The following is a 20,101-nucleotide window of genomic DNA, read 5'->3' on the forward strand; positions in this document are numbered from 1 at the left end:
TGACTGCTGAGAGGGAGCGAAGCTGGTCCTGACCCAAACTCTGCTGGGTGCCCCGATCTCCTGTTGCACCACCCACTGTATGCTGTATAAAAAAGAATTCACCAAGTTGTCACCTTGCGTTCTGCCATTCCCACCATCAACTTTGAGGGTCTAATGCTGCCACTGTCAATTGAGGTGTTTACCCTAGAGAAGCTGCTGCATTGGCCTCTAAGGCCATAACTGTTGAAAATGTGCATCCATCTTCACCGGCCTTTGGAACCTCAAACACCGACAAGCACCTATTTGCACAGGACTTCAGAACTGTAACTGCTGAAGACTAGCATCTGCTTGCACTGGTCTCCACTGCCGCAACTCCTAAAGATGAGCATCCATCTGCATCAGCCCGAACAGCCATACCTGCCAAAGAAGAATTCCTGCCTGTGTTGGCGGGAAGGCTGCAACAGCTGACAAAACCACCAAGCATTATGCTCAGCATTCGTGATCTAACAGAACAACCTTTGGAGAAGTCACTAGTGATATGCATCTGTACCTAGCCTATGCTTGTAGCCATAGCTCTGTCTGAGTTACACAGACAGAAGGAAGGAAGCAGTTACCATAGGGATATCTGCATTTCATTAGACCCATTTGGGGGTATACAATCCTGTATTTGACCCACCTATGGAGTGCATCGTATTTATTAACACGGTGTGATTAAAGTACTTTCTTTTACTTAAAATACTATCACGGGGGGGCATGGCTTGGAAGCCAAGCATGGCAGACACGTCTCAGTAAAACTCCGCCGGCCTGAGCCCATAATCATCAACAGCCACAGTCTATCCTGACCCCAGTGACTATCTGGACTGTGGGACGAGGTGTGCGGACATCGTCACCCCTCACGGGGCCTGAATTTGGTGGCTACAAGCTATATTGACCTGGGTCCGGCCCAACGCGACTATGGCCTAGAGGGAGAAGGCACGGTGTGCGAGGCGGGCTGCGACCTTGCACACTCGAGGCAGCGCGTGACGGCGGTGGTGGAGGCCAACAGCCGTGCAATGTATGCCTGTGTACCGCTGCTGTGGCCTGTGACTCCCGGTTGGAGAGCCCATCCAGTTCGGCGGGCACCGGGACCAAGACACTGGTAAGGCCTGGGGGCTGGGCGGAGCCTGCCGGCAGGCGGGACCAAGAATTACCGGAGCGCCCTGTGGGCAGAAGTCTCCTTCTCTCCCCCTGAGTCTCCTTGGAGCATTACGCCTGCAGCCCCTCCGGTCCTTGAAAGGAGGGTCTGGAACTGGACCGGGACCCTAGTTAGCGCTGAGGTGAGCCAGGGGTGTGCTCGGCCTCGGGGTAGAATTCCTGATAGGCGTGGTGGCCCCCTCCTCCCGTATATGGCCTCACCTGATTGCGCGGGGAGTGTGTGGAGCTCCCGAGAGGCACGCGGGGGTAGCGCTGGAACCGACCTAAGTGCCCTCATCGCCACCATCGCGCCGACGCCCGTGAAGCATTGGGGGCGGCCTGCGCCGAGATGAGGCAGAGGCGGGCCCGATTGCGGCAATCCTGAGTGCACTTGACTGGGGTGGATGCCTAGGCCGGGGGTCTGGCGAGTCTGGTCCCCTTAGGGGGTCTACTTGGCTGCCCTCCCCAAGCAGCGGAAGCCCAGATCGGGGCAGTCGGATCGGAGGGGTCATTCCTCCACCAAGACTTCCGCAAGGCTGCGGATAGGATCACAGAGGCTGAAACCAGGGTATCCACAGTTAAAGACACAGTTACTACCTTTCAGAAGAAAGATGCGAGGGAACATCCATGGACGATTTTCTCACTGGCTGGCTCAATTCCCTACTGCCGTCTGATGTTATGTCCCCTTGCTTTGTGATTTTTGACGGCTCGCCGCGCCTTGGCCAAAAAGCCGCCCCCTGGGGAGCGCCAGAGGGCCGTGATCGCCCGGCTCCTCAACTATGCTGACCGCGGCGCTATCCTGCGATTTGCCCGGACTCACAAGGAAAACCTGGACTATAACTTCCACGCAATCATGGTATTCCCTGATTATACCAGACTAGTGCAGCAGCAGCGCCAATCCTTTGTGGCTGCCAAACGCAGACTTCGGGATCTAAATCTGTCCTATGGGCTGTTGTTTCCCGCCAGGATGAAAGTAATTTTTAATGCCAAGCCGCTCTTCTTTGACTCTCCTGAGGAGGTATTCATCTGGACTGATGAGAGGCGTCATCTTAAACCGCCACCGTTGGATCTCAACTCTTCACAGGGGTCCCACAGGAGCCGACAAATCAGAGGCATGTCGAGACAGCAGCATAGATCCTGCTCCAACTGGAAAGCCCATGAGCAGTCTGCAACCACTGAGTGACTTGGTCCCCGATAGTCTCTTGGCTTCACGCTGTGGCCGCTGGCCCATCCATCGGGGTATAGGAATATAATGTACTAGGTCCACTACACCAGCTCTAGGCAAGACGGATGGTTCACGCCACTGGACATCTTTTTTTAACTTTTAATTTTTTTTTATTTTACAGAGTTTTATATAGCGCAAACTTGACCCGAATCGGGTATCAGAGCGCTTTACATAGCACCAGTTGCATTACATGAGGACACATTCATTTTTGTAAGGCAAGGGGAGATTAAGTGATTTGCCCAGAATCCCAATTTGTTCAGCGTCATTGCTGAGACACGAACCCAATTCTCCAGATTCAAGAGCGACCGCCCTAGCGCTTAGGCCAACTCCTCTCCCAATCTTGGGTTATGTTTCGTAATATTGGGTTGGGTGGGGTTGGTTGGAGGGACTGCTTAGGTCTTCATGTTTGGGGCCTGAGTTATGATTCCACCGCAACAGGTACTCCTTGTTTTTGGATGTATGGGGTGGGGGGGTTATGGAGTGGGGGGGTTTTATTGTTATAAATGTTTTACGCACCAGACACACTTTCCTACATCACGCCATGGATATTACACTAACAGCTATGGACAGTGAGGCGGGGGATGACACAACATAAAGGAGGCACTCCATTGGGAGAACTAAACATAATTTCCTGGAATGTACGGGGGGCTGCTGAACAAAGTCAAGCGCGGGGCGGTGCTCCACCTGGCAAAGTGTTATGAGGCTGATGTCCTTCTGCTGCAGAAGACACATCTCCTCTGCAATAAAGCTCCTTGCCTTAACAGGTTTGGCTTCGCCACTATATACCATTCCGGATTTTCACGGGGTGCACGGGGCACAGCGATCCATATTCACAGAAGTGTGCCGATCCACATCTCTAAACACTGGTTAGACCCTGGCGGGCGTTTTACCAAAGTCTCAGGCACAGTGGCAGGAGAGCAAATAACGATAGGGAGTATTTATGCCCCCCCTCCGCTGGGTCAAACATTTGCAGACAAATTACAAAGCTATGGGGTGACCTTCCTGGCGGCTTGACGATCCTGGGTGGTGACTGGAACTTTACCATGGCCCCCCAAGATAGATGGCGTGCGGTGCATGTGAGACGTTGGCCTGGTATATGCTGTCCACTAGTTATAGTGGGCACCTTGTACCAGTCCAAACAACCCTTATTGATGATTAGGTTAAAAACAACCTTTATTGAAAGCTATCCTAGTGGTAGCTATGGAGAGCAGCCTTCAGGCTAAGTCTCAAAGGAATGTAAAGCAACTTGGTTTACCAGATTATAACCTCCTGAATGACCAAATGAAAGGAGAACTACACAAGGTATATATAAAAATAAAATATATGTATTTATTACTAAACACTATCTACTAACCTCTTTATGAGATTAGAGCACAAGATACACAATATTAAAGCACTAGAACAACAGTAAATAGCACAATACACAGTGGGCTCCAGGGGGACACCAAACCATATACTAAGTAAGTGGTATAACAACCACGACTTGACTAGACACAGTGCCTAGAGCACGTAGAATTGCTTGGACCCCAAGGAACCACCCAAGTGATGTGACACAGGGGACCCACGGGGGACTCGTGCAGTGTGAGAACACAGGCGCGAGCTCCGTTTAACTCTAAGGGAAAGTAACAGTTGGAATTTAAAAGACTAAGGACAGTTAGGAGAGGACTTCAAGCAAACCCTTTGGAACATAGAAGGTTCTAAGGCCAGCACTCTTGAGAGTACCGAGATACCCGTGTTATCTATCCCAGGAGAGCCGTGTGCATAGGGGTCAAGTGGTGTCGGAAACGCTTGTTGATTTCAATGGTGTGATGCGAGAAGTGCTGCTGCCGGGAAGATGAGAAGTGTCCGGTGTGATCCAAGCATGGATCGGAGCTGAGAAGAACCTGAAAGCAGAGGGGACAGAGTCTGGGTCACTTCACAGTGACCAGGGGCACGATAGACGAATGCCCACCGATGGTGGGTGTTTCAGGTGAGAAGAGGTCAAGTTTGACTCTGCAGCCACGGGGACCAGGAGACGTCGATAATCAACCTCAGAGACCACGGGAACCCACGTCCTCTGTTGAAAAAATCTTCGGAGTCCTAAAGGAGCTGCGTAGATGCAAACTGGTCAGATGCGTTTCAGGTGCCTGCCTTGCACGGGAGTAACTCCTTTACTCCAAGAGAGATTCTTTAGTCATCCAACGGAGTGTAGATAGTCGAAATACTTGGTTTCTGTAGCAGAGTTTCGTCCAGGTAAATCCAAAGTCCTTTAGCCAGAAGGGGTGGGACAAACTCTGGGGACCCACCTATGGGAGGGTCAGGATAGAGGGGTGGCTACACCCATGTCCTTTGTCCAGTTTAGTGCCAGAGCAGTAGAAAATGGCTCCTGCAACCAGTTTGAGCTGGACTATGCACAGGGATACCAAATGTGCCCCCAGTGCAGACATCAAAGCACTTTCAGAGTGCACCCACCCAGCCCCAATACACTAAAGCCTGTCTGGGGGTGGTCACACCTCCCTGTGACAGGAAACCTATTGCCCAGCCGTCCCCTGCTGGAGTTTCGTCCAGCAGCAGGAGGGCAGACTCGTGTCTGTGGCTGGCAGCATCCATTTTGTGATGCAAGGGTTCTGTGAAGCTAGTACCGGGTGTTCTGGTGTTGTCATATTTCTCCCTCTAGTAGGGTGGAATCATACCTCCCACACCAGTTACTGGTGGTTAGCATTTACCGCGAGGTTATAATGCACTTATGTATATATGGTTTGGCTGCATCATAAACAACCCCAGCATATAGGTTCCGAAGGCTGCAGAGGGGCACTGCTCATGCATGGGCACCCTCTCACATAAAACCCAGCACCCTGCCTTCAGGAATGATAAGGCCTGCCATAGGGGTGACTGATAGGTTTATATGTGCAGTGATAGGGATAGATATAGTGAATCTATATCTAAGTAAGTGGTGTATGCACCACCTTACACAGGCTGCTGTAGCAGACCTGTGGTGTAATTTTGAACAGTCTCCCAGGGGTGGCATAATACATGCTGCAGCCTCTGAGAGGCCTCTGGGGTACCTATGCCCTGGGTACATAGTATACCATATACTAGGGACTGATAAGGGTAGTCCAGAATCCAATCTGGAGTGTACCTAAAGTACATGAACAACCAAATTAGGGAGAAAGCAGATAGACTGGGGTCCTGATTTGCAGAGTCCCAGTCAAACTAAGTTGAAAACCAGCAAAACACCAGGAAAAAAGTGGGGGTAACCATGCAGTCAGATTCCACCTTCCTACAGTGCAGCCTGACAGATCCCCTCCTACTTCCAAGCTGAATATACTCGCGCACACATTGGGATGGTCCAAAACATGGCGCGCGCTCTACCCTACAGAGTCTGGGTTTTCCTACGCGTCGGCCGTACAGCATACACTTTCGCGGCTAGACTACATATTTCTTCCGCACAGTTATACACACAGATTAGCGCATGCCTTTTTCTTGGCTAGAGGACTCTTGGATCACTCGCCTGTTCAAATTAAGCTGCGCCTACTGGTCCAACGGACCCTGTGCAGGTGGCGCATGTCCCCATGGCTCCTTCGGGATGCAGAGTATCAGGAGACTTTACGCCTCTCCATTGTAGAATATCTCCAGTTCAACGTGGATACCTCTCTTTCGCATATAACATTATGGGCGGCTCTCAAGCTGACGATCAGGGGGACCAACATCAGCTTTCGTACAGAAACGTACACGCCTGGCACAAGTGCTGGAACTGGAAGACCGCCAAAGCCAGTTTGAGTCACAAATGTTAGAGGGGTCGGACCCCAGCTCCCGACGCAATCTGTTACACGTTCAACAGCAAATTCACCAGCTCCTTACCGACAAGACCAAGGAGGCGTGGCTAGCGACCCAGCCCAGGATCTATCAATGGGGCGATAAGTCCAGCCAAATGCTTCATCGGCTATGCCAGGCTAGATCAACCCCGGTACAGGTTCCTCTCCTGAGGGCCCCGGATGGCACATTATGTACCTCCCCCGAAGCGGTGGTCCAAGCCTTTGCTTCCTTTTATCCCAATCTTTACCGGGAGCAAGAGATGATAGCGGAGCCTCTCATCCACGACTTTCTCTCGGATATTCCCCCCCGCAGGCTGTCTGATCAAATGCGCGACCTGCTGGATAGCCTCATATTAGTAGATGACCTGCAGGCGGCGTTGGCAAGCATTCACCCAGGTAAGGCCCCGGGCCCGAATGGCTTTCCCAGCGACTTTATGTGTCCGCATATGGTGACCCTGGGCCCCCACCTACTAAAGGCCCTGCATGAAGCCTTAGAACAGCGTATTTTACCAATGGACTGGAGACATGCCGAGATCGTGGTGTTCCTTAAGCCTGGTCGTCCCCCGGAGGACCCAGCCTCATATCGACTTATCTCATTGCTGAACTTCGAGTCTAAGCTCCTGGGGCAAGTCCTGGCAGACCGTCTTTGGTCTTGCATTCATGATCTCAGACACCTTGACCAAGCGGGCTTTATGCCGCAGCGTTCCACCAGGCACAACATCAGGCGCGTTCACAATGCTATCATGAGAGCGCCCAGCTTAGGCCGCCCGGCGGCTGTCTTACTCGCCGATATAGATAAGGAGTTCGATTCCCTGAGTTGGATTTACCTTTTCAAGCTCCTGGGCCCTCGGTTCATAGCTTATACGTGACTGCTGTATACAGACCTTACTGCGTCGGTTCGCACCGCGGGAAATTGTTACGCCCCCTTTCCCATCCCTCGGGGCACGAGGCAGGGATGCCCCCTGTCCCCTCTCCTGTTCGCCCTAGCAATAGAGCCCCTGGTGGCATGGGTGCACCGGGACCCACTGCTTTGGGGGATGGATTGGACACAGGAGCACTCCGATAGAATCGTACTCTACGCGGATGACGCTCTCTTCTTCATGTCTGACCCGTGGTTTTCGGGGCCCCATGTCCTCCAAATCCTTCGAGTCTTCAGCGAAACCACAGGGTTGAGCATCAATCCATCCAAATCCACACTTTTTCCTATCTGCGGGGACCAGAGGAGTCAGGCCTGGGCCTCGGAATTGCGTATTGCCGACACTGGCTTTAGTACCTGGGGGTTTTTATATCACCGTGTCCCACAGCCTCCTGGATGCACAATATCACCCCACTGCTCCCGGCTGTCCGTAATGAGACGAGGGTCTGGTCCCAGCTACCTCTGTCTTTATACGGAAGGGCTGCCATTTTTAAGATGGTATCCTTACCGCGCCTACTATATCGGCTCCAAATCTTTCCATACTCAATCCCTCCATCATGGTTTTCACAATTCAATGCACTCCTGAACAGGTTCCTATGGCAGGGGGTGCGATTTGGGTTGCGCTTTTCCCGTGTACACAATCCACGTATTGCAGGGGCATTGCAGTGGCAGATGTCCATCTGTATTACTCCGCCTCGCACCTCTTGGTGATAAACGAGTGGTGTTATGGGCCCCAGTCAGACCCGCCCCACGCAGTTGAGCAGATCGCCATGTCCGGCACCCCCTGGTTGCACCTCCTATATAGTAATGCATCACTAGACACTCTACCTCCGGCATGCCGGACAGTCATACAAATCTGGAGGCGGGCGGTTCGGTCCATGCGATAGTGGGGTAGACTGACTGGCTCCACTCCCATATGGCATGGCACCTACCTACAGCCTGTTGCAGCGCTCTGTGGGTTCTGTAAATGGGACCTTATTGGGATTTCCACCTTGGGGATGTCATGCAGGGCACCACTACTAAATCCTTTCAAAGGCTGCAATTGGATTACGACCTCCATAAATCGCAGTTCCACCGCTATCTGCAGCTTCGACATGCCTTAGACCCCAGATACGCCAACTGGAGGCCCTGCCTGAGTTCCACCCGTTGGAGGGCCGTCTACTGATGGAGGACATCGGGGACCACAAAATTAGGCAAATTTACCAGACACTCAACACACACACTAAGACCACTATCCATAAAACCAGAGCGGCATGGGCGGCAAATCTGCCGGCCCTCACAGACGATAACTGGGCCGAAGCCTTGGCCAGCCCTCGGTACGCAGCGGTGTCCGCTAGATACAGGCTCATCCAGTTTAAGTATCTCCATCAAGTGTATTGCACTCGCCATTGGTTATGGAAAATGGGTGCAATTTAGTCCCCTATGTGCCTCCGTTGCTGCTCTGAGGATGGTTCCTTTTTGCATACGGTGTGGAGTTGCACAGCAATTTAGCTGTTCTGGACCAGTGTGGTGTCCTGCCTGGGACAGGTCCTGGCGTGGACTATTCCGCTCGACCCCAGACTAGTACTTGTACATGGCACAGACGACATTAGGGGTAACCGCTATAAAAAGCACCTTTTATTTTTGGGCCTCACTTTAGCCAAAAGGGACATAGCGCAGCACTGGAAGGACTCCTCCCCGCCCAGGATGACTAAATGGGAAGAGGCTTTGGACAGATGTATGACGGCCGTAATTGTGGTGTTTCAGGCGAGGGGGTTCCCTGAGAAGCACGGGAGGATTTGGGCCCCTTGTGCCGCTTATAGAGGTATAGATCTGCCCTCAATGTCACAGTCTGCCTCCCATGACCCCATTGAACAATTGGTGGTTCACAACTCACCTGTTTAATGTGCTGATCTTGTCTATCTGTGGATGGAAATTGGTATATATTGTATGTGTAATGCTTTATAAGTGTGTTTGGTGCTGTTTAAAGTTTTTTCGGTTCGTTGTTCTGCAGACCATATGGGTTTTGTATGATGTATCTACGTACTTTATCTCATGCAAATTATTTGTATTATCCCCGCTGGGCTTCACACATTTGTTACACTGGAAAATCAATACAATTGTATTGTTAAGAAAAAATAATGTCACTGGGATAGACAATACTTTATTGTGACGTTGGTTGACTGTTGAGTTCTGGGTTCTCACCCCACACTATGTTTCAGAGAAGCCTGTGACTGCTCGACCTCGCTAGTCTGAGAGTCAAGTGTGGAAAGGACTTGTTTTTCAGGGAGATTCCAGTCGTTCTCACGGATTGATTTTTTTTCTTATCTCCCGGAGTTTGTGTTTTAAATCACAAAAAAGTCTTCAGAGCGGGTTCTCGGACCATGCACTGGTTAGTTTGGAGTTAGAACTAGGGGAAGGTAAGAAAGCCTTAAGAAGATGGCAATTAAATTATCAATACCTATCAGAGGATACCTGGATTTCCTTAATTAAAATCGAAATTAGAGAATTTTTCGACCAAAATTATGGCTCAGCCCCTATACATATGATTTGGGACTCTTTTAAGGCCTTTTTTCGTGGGCTTGTAGTGGCTAAAGATGCAGAGATCTCCAAGGGAAGGAAAGAGGAAAAACAAATGCTTGAACATTGGCAAAAAATCTATGAGGAGAGTAATTACACCGGCAGATTCCTAGCTTGGCAAGCAAGGGAACGGGCTGTAAGTAACCAAATATTGGCATTAAACTGCCCTATTTCAGGCCACCGTATTGAGGATAGGGAAGTAATAGTAGACATTATGCTCAAACATTTTGAGAAGATATATGGTTATGAACAACCCATTAATAAGCCATTGTTGGAAGCGTTTCTTCAGGAAAATGAATTACCCATTTTAACAGATTTAGGAAATAGCAAGATGGTGAGGCCGTTCACAAGAGAAGAGCTAGGGGAAGCTATTAAGAACATTCCGAATGGTAAAGCCTGTGGTCCAGACGGCCTTCCTTCAGAGTTCTTTTAAACATTCGCTAGCGAGATTTTGGATTTTCTCCTTACTCTGGCTAATTCAATTTTGGAAGGAGGACCCATACCACAAACTTTTAGAGAAGGGAATGTAGTTAGTTTTTATAAAAAAGGGAAAAGTGGTGAGGATCCTAATTCTTACCGTCCGATAACTCTTTTAAATACGGACTATAAACTAATTACGAAACTTTTAGCTAATCGTTTTAATGGGTGTGCGTTGCATTTAATCCACTCTGATCAAAATGGTTTTATTGCAGGAAGGCAATTGGGAACTAATACGCATTTTTCAGTGGAAGCACTGGAATATTTTGAAACTCGAAAGGTTCCAGCATTAGGTTTGCTTTTGGACGCTGAAAAGGCCTTTGATTTGGTCATATGGGAGACTTAATTTTGTATTTTAACAAAATTTGGAATCCCTACCAAAATTATAGATTTGGTGGTGAATTTATATAAGAATGCTGCGGCTAACATCATTATTAATTCTACGCAGGTCGGTCAGGTAAAAGTAAAAAGGGGAACTAGACAAGGCCTCCCGCTATCTCCGGTGCTATTCGCTTTTTTTATTGAGCCTCTTGCGATTGCGATCAGGAACAATCGGCATATTAGTCCTCCGTTTCCGTCTATGGCTAAGATTAAATTATATGCCGACGACATTATGCTTTCAATAAAACCTGAAGAGGAATCGCAGGCCAAAGTTTTTCAGATGTTTGACTTATATGAGTCATTTGTCCGCTATAAAATTAATAAAAGAAAAACTGAGATAATTTTGATAATTTTGAGCGGATGTACACCGGAGATCTTACACCCCGATATTCTTTCCTGTTTTAATCCGAATCCTAAGGGGTATTTAGGGGTCTACTTGTCACCATTTGTTTCAGATCTGTATGATCTGAATTTCGTTCTGTTATTACGAAAAGTTCAGGACTTATTTTTCCGCTGGGATTCTCTTCCGCTTTCCATCTTAGGAAGGGTTGCCCTGAACAAAATGTCAGTGCTTCCACTGTTTAGTTTCCTATTTACTACAATTCCCTGCATATCATTAAATTCCTTTTTTACTAAAATAGTGTCAATGTTTACAGCGTTTCTATGGCATAAGAAAATTCCCAGAATTGCACTCAGCACTTTATATGAAAATGTGGAAGATGGCGGTTTAGTCCTCCCCAATCTCAAAGAATACTATTTTGCGTATTTTGCACAATACATGTCTAGATTTAAACAGGGTTTACAGTTGTTTTTTTTTTATTAACTTCTTCATGAACTTAATGTTTAAAGACAACCAGATCCATCACCCATTAGCAATATTTAATTCTCCAAAATTAGTCAGATATAAGTGTCTACACTGGGTTTTTTATAAATATCAGGCCTTTTTTAGACGTTATTCTATCCCACTTATTAATGATATAACTCCCACTGCTGAACTTTTTATCTCAGCAGGTATCAAAGACTCAGCTATTCACTCTCAAATCTGGTCAAAAGCTGGGTTTTTTAAGCTCCCTGATTTTGTTCGGAACAATAAATGGATTAGCGTCAGAGAAATGTCTCAATTAATCCCTGGAGATTTTCTCCTCTTAGGGTCATATATTACCCTTCGTAAATTTCTCGAAAATCTCGATTTGTTTCATATTCTGACTCAGAAACAGCTAGTTTATGATCTGCTGGGAGATAAACTAGTAAAAAAAACCTGGGGAGTGGAAAAAAATACTAGCTAGAATCAAAGGGTCAGATTTGGAGACTAAGGCAATTACAAAGTGGGGTAAATATGAAAATCAAGAACTTACAGTTAATATCTGGACTACAATCAATAGCTTAAACTTCAGTTCAATTAGAGGCGCTAACTGGAGAAGGATGCTTTATTTCAGTAAATGGCTATTGTATAGAACTCCTGCCTTTATTGCTAAGGTCTATCCTAGTCAATCAGGTCATTGTTTCCGTTGCCATATCCACCCAGCCACAAATTGGACTTACATAATATTACAGTGCCCACTGATTCAGAAGTTTTGGAGTGATATTTTTGAATTTTTCACAATAGAATGCAGAATTTCAATTAACTGGAATGACCGATTGATATTGTGGGGCTATGATCCAGATTTGCCGGCAGATCAGAAGTGGAGTCAAATACTTTATATTGGTATGGCGGTCGCCAGATCTCACTTACTTCAAAAATGGCGATCGGATTTAATTCCTTCTAAAATCGAATGGATTCGGAAAATGGCTCATGTAAAGAATAGTGAACGAAAATACGCTTTGCGAATAGGGGGACTTAAGAAATTTCAGCAGATTTTGGCAAAGTTTTTTGATTATGCTCCCTAAAGTCACTATCTGAATCCATTTTCTCTTTTTTAAGTCTGCCCTATTGGGTATGAGAGAACATACTCTATAGAAATAGTATTTTTCTGGCTATTAGATTAGTATTTTTCTGGCTATTAGATTAATTTTGATTCAAATAATGGAGATACTTTTAAAAGTTGCTAGGTGGGTTATTTTCCTTTTTCTTTTTTAAATGACCGTTTAGGATCGACCAAGTATTGATCAATATACGCTATTTATTAATCATTAATATGTGTGCAATTATTTTTGATGAAATATATATGACGTACAGCTGAATTTATTGTATTGTATTACATATGGTTTTCAATAAAAAATTAAAATTAAAAAAAAGTGTGGAAAAGACTGTACATGTTTCAGTTTGGAGAGCCATAGTAAGATGGACTCCAAGATATGAGTGCCAAACTGAACTGATCTGAACTGCTATGGTTGGGGCCCAGAAGCCCCTGTCTGCCCCAATGCCCCCAAACGGGAGCTGACAGTGGTGCTCTCAACTATGCCATGTCTCATGTTGCAGTACTTACACAAACATCAAACATGGACTTGGCTCTGAGGAAGAAGAGTAAAGATACATGGCTAGGTGGTAAGGGGATGGCGCAGGGCTGTGCAAAAAAGCACAACAAAAAAGAGGAGGGTGGAAATGGCAAACAACATTACTTTCCTTTCTTAACATTCTTTTTGATGGAAATCAGAGCTCCCATAAAGTCCTTAAGTGACCAATCACATCAGGAGTCAGGCTGGATCTGGACATTTGAAAGCAGTTCTTTGTCACTGATGGTAGGTGGTGCCTAACCACTCAGACTGGCATCACAAGAAGAAGCTGATAGTGACATGGGTCATGAATTCAATGCACACAAGCCCCAATTACATCAATTCATCCACAGAGGCACTGGGTATCACAGACTCTGCTTTTGAGAATTCCAATGACCATCCGAAAGACTGTTACTGAATGTATGTAACCTTTTTTTCTATTGAATATTTGCTCCAGTAGGTTGCTTAAGTGAACAGTCCCAAAGTAACAGCTTGGTGGAGGGTCCAGAGCTTCAACCATCAGGTCTGCAGAATTGCTCTACCGAAATACATGTGATGTATTTTGTTGGGAGTAATGTAATAATGTTTAGAAAGGAATTACGCAGATAACCATGTTGCTGCATTACACATACCCTGAATTTCAACACCACATAAAAAGAGCAAAAATAGAAGAAGTCCAACTCGTAGAATGTGCTCTGAAGCTCTCTCTTTTTTTTAAACATCCTTTTTTGCATTTTATGAACATGAACAAAAGAACAAATTACTTACCTTCGGTAACGATGTATGTGGTAGAGACATGGTCTAGCCGCAGATTCCTTAACTTAGAATATTCCCAAGCGTCAGACTGGATCCGTAAAGCCTCTGCACGCCGGGGACGGCGTCACCCGGCTCCCTACTGAAGTCATCCATGGAAGTGATGTCAATGGAGCCATATAGCTCCCCCCCTCCCCGCACCGGCAAGCTGACGTCAGATTTCTTTTCCGCGCCACAACACGGAGCCACTACAAAAACTGTGAAAGTATAGGAACAGTGTGCCAAAAAAGAACAAAAATCTGTGAAGCAATAATAACAATACTAACAAGAAATAGAATGATGACAAACCTCACCATGTGAAAAGAGTACTCAACACTTGAAAAGGGACCATGGTGAAAGAGTACTCAATACTTGAAGGGACTGGAGGGAGCGAACAAAGCACCCGCCACTAGAAACAGTCTCGCCCAAGCAAAGAGCCGTGCCCCTCCGAAGAGGCAATGGCATTGGAAATGAATGGCATGACAAACGAAGGACAGTTCACAACCACAGGATGGAACTGTATGAAAGACAGTCTGCAACCACAGGACATAACTGTAAAGGACAATGAGACTGAAACAACATGTCTCATGGTGAGTGACCAAAAGTGAGCAACAACAGAGAACGTCCACCACATTCCCCACAATCACCTATGAACTGTAGCATAGGCAAATAGAACCTCAACCCAGTCGACTGCAGCATAGACAAGGAGACCCCAAGGTAATGGGGAGAAACAGACGAGGGCTGAGGGAGGGTGGAAGAACATGAGAATCTCCATGCCAGAGAACATGGGCGGAACGACACACCCTGCCCCAGAGGACGGTGAACCAGAGTACCCCTTAAGAAGACCAAATCCACTTGTAAGGAGGCAAGTGGCAGAATCCCCCCCTGGAAGGGCCTCGCAGAACGGGGAGAATGGGTGGGCGTTAAGGAATCTGCGTCTAGACTGTGTCTCTACCAGATACATTGTTACCGAAGGTAAGTAACTCATTCATCTGTTAGAGACATCTAGCCCCAGATTCCTTAACTTAGAATAGATACCAAAGCCATACCCCATTGGAGGAGGGTCTGCAACTGAAAACCCTCCTAGTTCCAAAGACAACTAAGCCGTCAATAACATTGACCAAAAACACGGTGGGGACAGCAAATGCCAGTACGGCTGACACCAGACCAATGAAGCTCTGCAGGGGAGCTATAAAAAAGGGAGGCAAAGGCACTACAACCCTGCAGAGGACAGACGGGACCTCACTCGTCCAGGCAGGAACAAAAGGAAGACACGAAACCAACAAGGTCAGTGCATAATGGAAGAAAATGAATAAACTTCTGCAAAAAAAGTAGTTCAACTGAGCACCATATCCCATGGCTCTGCAATAGACACAGTCCCAGAGAAGGGACAAGACAGTATGACAGCGTCAGAGCATACAAACTAAGCACACATCACAGTGGATGCCAAGAAAGGAAGGTGAGGGAACAACGGCACCATGCCTAAATATACAGAAACGTGACTACCACAAACATGTATGTGGATGACAGGCTACACACACAAGGAGACAGTGTGTACCATGAGAACTACACCACACCTATGCAAAAGCCCAAGACTTGAAGCATCAGGTAGTCAAGCCACTAACCGTACCCAGAGGTACCAACAGTGAAGGAAAAAACGGGAAAAACCTGGGAGACACATATGGCTCGCTCCGATAAGAGAGAGGGAGAGAGAGAGAGAGAGAGAGAAATTTGGGGTAAAGACCCCCAATACCAGGGCAAGTGAAATACCTACTAAGCGTGCACTCTCACTGTGGATAAGCTCAAGACATGTTTATATATGTGTATATATATATATATATATATATTCACTGAAAAAACCATAGGTTTCAGGCATGTTATAGTTAGGAATTAGCATTTAAAAAACCTTAGAAATTCAATGAAGAAACCATAGGTTTCAGGGGTGTTATAGTTAGCTGGACTTTTCACTCGTACAGAACCATTGAAATTCCCCCATTATAGTTAGTTCAGCTAACTATAACTCGCGCACCCGGAATGCACTGCTGATGACGTCACATATTACATCACTCATGACATGGTCAGTGACATCACTGATGACATCACTGATAACATCTCAAATGACATCACTGATGACATCACTGATGACATCATCCAGTGAATGTGTGTTTTTCTGAAAATTACATATGTTTTATATATGTATATCTCAAGGTCGATGGAAGAATAAATGGGTATATAAGTGTCTAAATGGATGATTTGTTTTTGAAAAATTGATTGTATAACTGACTGATTAAGTGTATCTTAGTGAATACATGGCTTAGTGAGTAATGTTTAAATATGTAAATAGCTGTATCAGTCTCTCACTTTGTGTATAACTGGCTGCATGGGTTGGTGAGTAGCTACATGAGTGTCTATATAGGTTATTAGTTGGTTTTTTGAGTATCAGTATGAGTGTCTGAGTGTCTGTATGGTTCGGTGGGGGTATTACGTAGTGTAGTGCCTAAGTGCATGAATGAGTGACTCACTGTTTGTATGTGTTGAAGACAGCATGTGTGCAGGACTGTATAGGTGGATGAGTGTGTGCATGGGTGTGTTAGTGAGTAAATGACTGTCTCAATAGTGTCTTTATGAGTAACTACATATGTTTTAAACTAGTATATGTGACTATTGGTGTATATAAGTGAGTATATGTGAGAGTGAGAGATTGGAAGAGTTCCTGTATGAATAAGTATGTGTTTCTATAAGGGATTGTTTAAAAGACTAAGTATGTGTAAGTTTCTGTAGAAGTAAGTGTGGTGGTGTGTGTATAACTGTATATGCAAGTAAATGGATGTTTGATTCTTTATTAGCATGAGTGATTATGTGTATGAGTAACTCTATGGATGAGTGGCGTTGTGTAACAGGAATATAGGTGTATGAGTACATATGATGAGTGAGTACATGTATAAGTGACTGTATATGACTGTTGGTGAATGAGTGGATGTGTATGTGGATCTTAGAATTACTGAATAGCTTGTTGTAACTGGTATTGGTCCATTGTTTTGAAAATTTTAGTTTCTATTTTTGAACGTGTGTATCAAAGGTTATATTAGGGGGAGAGGAGGTCTGCCACTCTATCACAAGGATGATGTCATCAGTGATGTCATTTGAGATGTCATGAGTGATGTCACTGACCATGTCATGAGTGATGTAATATGTGACGTCATCAGCAGTGCATTGCGGGCGCGCGAGTTAATAGTTAGCTGAACTAACTATGACGGGGAAATTTCAATGGTTCTGTACGAGTGAAAAGTCCAGCTAACTATAATGCCCCTGAAACCTACGGTTTCTTCAGTGAATTTCTAAGGTTTTTTAAATACTAATTCCTAACTATAACATGCCTGAAACCTATGTTTTTTTCAGTGAATTTCAAAGTTTTTTTAAATACTAATTTCTAATTATGCTTACAGAGATAGGACATGTGGAGAAAGAAGAAAAAACGCACATAAAGAAAAAAAAAATGCAGAAAGAAGCAACAGAAGTCCTCAAAGACGAAGAAAAGTGCAGGAAGGAGGATAACATGCAGAAAGAACAAACAGAAGAGCAGAAAGAAGCCTTGTTGCAAAATCATCCTGTACCCTCAACTTTTTCAGACGGATACTGGTGGTAACTGAGTCTGACTAACCAGTCCTAGAGCCAGTGCTATGTTAAAAGACACTCAGAATACAGTGAAAACACCTACATACACTAGGGAACACTATGCATTAGGGTCCCCCTGTGATTAGCATGACCTCCTCTGTAAGCCCCTAGTATATAATAGGGCAATGGGATTAAAACTACCTCTTAAAATGCGCCACAGGGCGTGTTTGCACACGTCACCTCAGGCCCCGTCCCCTCCCTTCCCCACTGTGTAAACACACCCTGTGGCCGTTTTAAGTTGGCAGATTAAGTCCCCTTGAATCCTGAGGGTCCCTAGGGTCCAACTAGACCACAGAGATGTAAAAAGGGGCATGGCCTAGACCACCTCTCTGCAACGCAGTGCAGTGGCGCTTACTGGAAGCACCTGGTGGGCTAGTTGGCCCCCAGGGTCCCTCAGGATTAAAGGGGAATTATTTCCCCAACTCAAAACGCGCCACAGGGCATGTTTGCACACGTTAACTCAGGCCCCGTCCCCTCCCTTCACCACTGTGTAAACACGCCCTGTGGCCGTTTTTAGTTGGGAGATTAAGTTCATTTGAATCCTGAGGGTCCCTAGGGTCCAACTAGCCCACTAGGTACCTCCAGTAAGCGCCACAGAGCTGCGTTGCAGAGATGTGTAAAAAGTGGCACAGCCTGGACCGCCTCTCTGCAACGCAGCTCAGTGGCGCTTACTGGAAGCACCTGGTGGGATAGTTAGCCCCCAGGGCCCCTCAGTATTGAAGGGGAATAATTTCCCCAACTTAAAACGCGCCATAGGGCGTGTTTGCACACGTCACCTCAGGCCCCGTCCTCTCCCTTCCCCACTGTGTAAACACGCCCTGTGGCCGTTTTAAGTTGGGAGATTAAGTCACCTTGAATCCTGAGGGTCCCTAAGGGCAAAATAGCCCACTAGGTACGCCCAGTAAGCGCCAATGCAGAGAGGTGTAAAAAGGGGCACGGCCTGCAGCACCTCTTTGCAACGCAGAGCAGTGGCGCTTACTGGAAGCACCTGGTGGGCTAGTTGGCCCTCTGGGTCTCTCAGGATTGAAAAGGAATTATTTCCCCAACTTAAAATGCGCCACAGGGCATGTTTGCACACGTCACCTCAGGCCCCGTCCCCTCCCTTCACCACTGTGAAACAAGCCCTGTGGCCGTTCTAAGTTGAGAGATTAAGTCCCCTTGAATCCTAAGGGTCCCTAGGGTCAAACTAGCCCACTAGGTACCTCCAGTAAGCGCCACAGAGCTGCGTTCCATAGAGGTGTAAAAAGGGGCGTGGCCTCAGAACACCTGTCTGCAACGCAGCTCCCTGGCGCATACTGGAGATACCTGTTGGGCTAGTTGGACCTCAGAGATCCTCATTATTGAAGGGTAATTAATTCCCCAACTTACAACTGGCCAGGGGGCGCGTTTGCAGAGTGCTGCAAGGAGGGGGCGTGGCCTCCGGCGTGATGCCGGTCTTTTATTTATTTTATTTTTTTAAGAAGGAGGGCTGTGTGGCTCCCCTTCTTTTTCTAATATATTGGCCCTGGGGACCCCCATTTGTTGAAAAAAATACATTTGGAAGGGGGCCGCGTGGCCCCCCTCCCAAGGCCTTAATCGGTCCCGGGGACCCCAACCCCCGGGTCTTGGCCTTTTAAAAAAAAAATCATTAGGAGGGGGGCTGCGTTGCCCCCCTCCTCAGGCCACTTATGGCCCAAGGGACTCCATCCCCCGGGGCCGGCCTTTGTTTTTTATTATTTTAAAAAAATATATATTTTTAGAAACACCTAGGACATGCTGGACAAACCGTATGTACCTATCACCATGACGATTTGCGTGATATTCATTAAAAGGCGACTATGCAAAACAATGAATCCACGTGGAATGTATTTACACCGCTAGTGTAGCTCTGACGTGTCTGATGCCCTACCGTGCCTAATCCCGGCGCCCCCGCCGGTGGGTACTCTCCAAGTAGACACCCTTGTCGTTTATTTATACAAACATGGGTAGCTATTGACGGGCACATTTAATATACACGCACACCAAGCCATTCAAAGGGGATTCGACAAAAATTCGACTAAACTATGCAAGAAACCCTCCTCACGCTTAATAAAACACACATCCACCGCCAGATGTGTAATACGTTTTATTTTACTCTCTGGAACGGAGACAAACCTCACTTGAGAGTCACAGCGTGCTCCTGGCTGAGCCCAATGCTGTGTTACACCCACCAGTGCCCACCGAGTGCCACACACCTCTGTGTTGTATTCCACCAGCTAATGCGTATGCTATGACAATCTCTAGCCCATGTGCACTGTAACATCACCCCGTGAATATGTCATGCCACACTTGCCTTCGCACGGGTTATATTGCCCCATCTAATGTGCCTTCCTCGATGCCTATGTTATAACGCAGAGCGCTATGCCATACATATTACAATCTGGGATCCATATCTTTGTCACAGTGCATATGCAACGTTACACTCCCCAGCACATATTTTATATTACAACTTTAAAGACTAGTTAGGTTACACAACACTGCCCTGTGCATATTACACTCCAAGGCGCATATCGCATAGCACGCGCTAGTGCCTGTGCTATCTCACGCTCTCTAATGAATCTGTCATTGCGCACAATGTATTGCGTATTATATTTCACGCCCCGGTTCATCTTATATCACACTGTTTGGCGCATAGTTTATACCATATACTATATCTAGTTTTCATTTTCAATCGTGCTC

The sequence above is a fragment of the Triturus cristatus genome, chromosome 7 (genome assembly GCF_964204655.1).
Source record: "Triturus cristatus chromosome 7, aTriCri1.1, whole genome shotgun sequence".
NCBI classification, from domain to species: domain Eukaryota; kingdom Metazoa; phylum Chordata; class Amphibia; order Caudata; family Salamandridae; genus Triturus; species Triturus cristatus.